The sequence below is a fragment of the Penaeus monodon genome, chromosome 9 (genome assembly GCF_015228065.2).
Source record: "Penaeus monodon isolate SGIC_2016 chromosome 9, NSTDA_Pmon_1, whole genome shotgun sequence".
Lineage (NCBI taxonomy): Eukaryota > Metazoa > Arthropoda > Malacostraca > Decapoda > Penaeidae > Penaeus > Penaeus monodon.
The window spans coordinates 40803107-40808106 of record NC_051394.1 but is presented as its reverse complement, the minus strand read 5'-3'; positions in this window follow the sequence as shown (position 1 = coordinate 40808106).

Genomic DNA, 5000 nt, shown 5'->3' with positions numbered 1-5000 from the left:
AGAAGATGCATCCATCACTAAGGAAGAATTTATGATTTCTCCAATTAAACCTGCCGAATGATGCGAGTAGATAACTACGCTATTCAGTAAATCGATAAAAGATGATAACTGAATCAATTAATATGAGAAATATGTAAATATATCAAGATAAGAATATATCAGTTAAGTATTATATTCCAACTTATGTCATGCATAACTATAAGGCAAAGTTATTAAAAGATAATCTTGAACTCCCGAAAATATTTAACATGTAAATAGAAAAGATAACACAAACTAGTGATTCATCCACGAGATTCATTCCAGAGTCAAATGTGATTCTGTCAACAGCTCTAATGATGATGTAATCTCAGCTGACATTGTCTCGTTTCTCTTTATAAAAAGCTATGTTTATAATTACATATTTCCATTCCGAACATGGCAATAGGCCGTCCCTCTCGTGTTGTTTTTCCTTTTCCGTTGTTGTTTTTTTGGTCATAATTCATTTTCTGCACTTCCGACTTTCTTCTTCAATTCCAAAGATTCCCAGAATCGATTTATATGTAAACTTTTCGTAGTATTTCGTTATGAGCACCTTATCAGCACCTTGTCAGATAGGAAAGGGAGACGTGGTCTTCACTATCGCCAAGTTCTTAAAGGATCACGCGCTTTGGTGTTCGTGTCTTCGGCGCTGAAAGGGAAGCCGAAGGTATATTTGGACAGGTGATGAAGGAAAATCGGAGACGGTCCTTGGCGTGAATGAACTGGCCATGAGCGTGCATATTTATTTCATTGATTTTCTTTTCTTTCTTTCTCTCTTTTTTTTTTTGTTTGCTGAAAATGCAGGCACATACAGAGGCGTCATATCAGCTTTTTCTTGGGGGGGATGTTGACGAGTGAAGTGAGCACAATCGGTTTCTGGGGCGCTGCGAGACTTAAAAAAAAAAAAAAAAAAAAAAAAAAAAAAAAAAAAAAAAAAAAAAATAATAATAATAATAATAATACCCCTGCGCACACACACACACACACACACACACACACACACACACACACACACACACACACACACACACACACACAAACACCACACACACACACACACACACAAGTCACACAAACCCATACGAACACAAACACACAATTCAGCACACACACCAAGCCTCCTCAACACACCCAGACAAGCCTGCACAAACCCATACAAACGCAAACACACAATTCAACACACACACACACACACACACACACACACACACACACACACACACACACACACACACACACACACACACACACACACACACACCAACCTCCCCAACACACACACTTCCCCAAACACACACACACATATCGCGTCGTCCGACCTGCCATTTCCTCTGTGGCCGTTCACAAAACCCGCCGACGAGCAGACCCCGAGCCAAAGCCACGCCAGAGCTCATGGCTGATGTCAGCGAAGAGCCCTTTGTGTGCTCGTCAGCCATGGGAAAGTCAGCCGTCCTCAACTTCCCTCCCTCCCCCGCGCGCTGTGGTGGTCCTTCTGCGCCGGCCTGCACGGTCTTTCTTCGGTCTGGGAACCTTCAGGTCTTGGGTCCTGTCGGCTGCACTTCGGAAAGCTTTGTCTCTCGCTTCCTTTTGATTTCATTTCTTTCGTTCATTTTCTCTTCTATTATTATTATGATAATTATCATTATTATTTGACATTCTGATTTCCCTTTTTTGACTGGTGTTAGTGATCTGATGTTTTGACTTTCTGTTTATTTGTGATGAACATGGATGCACATACCTGCATGTATGCAGTGTTTAAGTTTTATATAGGTATTTATGTGTATGAGAGGTAACTAGAGTGTCTTTCTCGCCTTCTCTGTCTCTCTTATTTGTTCTTTTTCAGTCTCTATCTCTCTCTCTCTCTCTCTCTCTCTCTCTCTCTCTTTCTCTCTAATGTGGATATTGTCTATCTATATCGTTTTTCTCTGTATCTATCTATCTATCTAACTACTATCTATCTATATATATATATATGTGTGTGTATGTGTGAGTGTGTGCATGTATATATTTATACATATACGTTTATATATATATATATATATATATATATATATATATATATATATATATATATATATATATATATATGTGTGTGTGTGTGTGTGTGTGTGTGTGTGTGTGTGTGTGTGTGTGTGTGTGTATGTATGCTTGTATACATACATACATACATACATATATACATACATATATACAATATATATATATATATATATATATATATATATATATATATATATATATATATATATATATATTATATATATACAAATATATATCTCCGGAGTACCGAAGGCAGTTCGTTGTCGCTTGCGACCTCGTTCTGGCAACTTCTACGACGCCGCTGGTGCCAAAAAAATATCGGTCTTGGGCCCTTTCCCTTTGGGTCCACCACTGCTGGGGAAAGGGCCCTGCTGCATGGGGAAACTTGCTCCTACATTCTTCGCCCCCGGCATGACAATAAGCCATTTATATACATGCATAAAAATATACATTATTATTATATAATATATAAATTATATATTATTATATTATATTAATAATTTATTGGCTTATAGAAGGTGGCCGTCGATATACATATGGAGGATGTAAGAAGGAGGTGGGAGAAAGGAGAGGAAGAGGAAGGAGGGGGATAAAGGATGGAAGAGAGTAAAGGGAGGAGGATGGAATAAGTAGTAAGAATGAGAAAGAGGAGGGAAGAGGATGGAGAGGAAAAAGGAGGGAATGTATGGCTGAGAGTGTGAACAATGAGATACTTACTTAGGAGGAGGAAATATTTTGTAATGTTCTTTTAATGGATAATAAAAGTCAGTTCTGATGCCCGCTTGCTCATGACGATGCATTTTTCCTGTTGTTAAGAAATTCCTGATATTTTTTTTTGCTTCTCTATACATTAAGGCTTTTTACCGTAATGCCCGTTTAAAAAAAGAAGAGAGAAGAGAAAAGGGAGTGAGAGAGAGAGAGAGAGAGAGAGAGAGAGAGAGAGAGAGAGAGAGAGATTTTTACTTATCATCATCTTCGATATTATCTCTTTCTGTATCCACCAAACATTCATGCTTCCTGTTCCTCCCCCTCCGTTCCATCGCCCCCATTTTCTACCCATCGTCCCTATTCTTATTCTTCTCATCGTGCCCCTGTTCCCTACCTCTCCCCTTCCCTTTCTTACTCATTTCTACCCATTGCTCCCCCTACCCTCCATATTGCCTTCCTTCCCTCCTCATCGTTCTCCACTCCCTTCACATCACCTCTACTTTATCTTATCTTCGTCTCCCACTTCCTTCACATCGCCCCCACTCTTCTACTCATCACCCCCTCTTCTTTTCCCCATCGCCCCCTTCCCTCGCCCCCTCCATCCCCCCTTCCCTCGCCCTTTCCCCCGCCCCCCTTTCCCCTCGCCCCCTTTCCCCTCGCCCCCTTCACCCCCCTTTTCCCTCGCCTCCTTCCCATCGCCTCCTTCCCATCGCCTCCTTCCCATCGCCCTCTTCCCATCGCCCTCTTCCCATCGCCCCCTTCCCATCGCCCCCTTCCCATCGCCCCCTTCCCATCGCCCCCTTCCCATCGCCCCTTCCCATCGCCCCCTTCCCATCGCCCCCCTTCCCTCGCCCCTTTCCCCTCGCCCCCTTCCCACCCCCCTTTTCCCCTCCCCTCTTCCCCCCGCCCCTTCCCATCGCCCCCCCCCCCATCGCCCCCTTCCCCCCTTCCCTCACCCCCTTTCCCTCGCCCTCTTCCCCTTCCCCCCCTTTCCCTCCCCTCTTCCCATCGCCCCCTTCCCATCGCCCCCCTTTCCCTCGCCCCTCTTTCCCCTCGCCCTCTTCCCCCCGCCCTCTTCCCCTCGCCCCCTTCCCTCGCCCCCCCCTTTCCCCTCCCCCCTTCCCACGCCCTCTTCCCCCTCGCCCCCCTTCCCCTCGCCCTCTTCCCTCGCCCCCTTCCCATCGCCCCCCTTCCATGCCCTCTTTTTCCCGCCCTTTCCCCTCGCCCTCTTTCCCACCCCCCCCTTTCCCGCCCTCTTCCCCCCCCCCTTCCCATCGCCCTTTCCCACGCCCCCTTCCCATCACCCTCTTCCCATCGCCCCCTTCCATCGCCCCCTTCCCATCGCCCCTTCCCATCGCCCCCCTTCCCCTCACCCCCTTCCCTTCACCCTCTTCCCCTCGCCCCCTTTCCCCTCGCCCTCTTCCCATGCCCCCTTCCCCTGCCCCCTTCCCACGCCCCCTTCCCATCGCCCTCTTTCCCCCGCCCCCTTCCATCGCCCCTTCCCATCGCCCCCTTCCCATCGCCCCCCCTTCCCATCGCCCCCTTCCATCGCCCTCTTCCATCGCCCTCTTCCCATCGCCCCCTTTTCCCCTCGCCCCCCTTCCCATCCCCCCCCCTTCCCATCGCCTCTTTCCCCTCGCCCCCTCCCATCGCCCCCTTCCCATCGCCCCCTTCCCATCGCCCCCTTCCCATCGCCCCCTTCCCATCGCCCCCTTCCCATCGCCCCCTTTCCATCGCCCCCTTCCCATCGCCCCCTTCCCATCGCCCTCTTCCCTCGCCCCCTTCCCATCGCCCTCTTTCCCCATCCCCTCTTCCATCCCCCCTTCCCATCGCCCCCCTTCCACGCCCCCTTCCCATCGCCCCCTTCCCCCTCGCCCCCCTTTTCCCCCTCGCCCCCTTTTCCCCTCGCCCCCTTTCCCCTCGCCCTCTTTCCCCTCGCCCTTTCCCATCGCCCCCCTTCCCATCGCCCCCCCCCCCATCGCCCCCCTTTCCCCTCGCCCTCTTCCCATCGCCCTCTTCCCATCGCCCCCTTCCCATCGCCCTCTTTTCCCTCCCCCCTTTCCCCTGCCCCCCCCCATCCCCCCTTCCCTCGCCCCTTCCCTCGCCCCCTTTCCCCCGCCCTCTTCCCATCGCCCCCTTCCCACGCCCCCTTCCCCTCGCCCCTTTCCCATCGGGCCCCCCTTCCATCGCCCCTTCCCCCGCCCCCTTCCCCCCGCCCCCTTTCCCATCTCCCC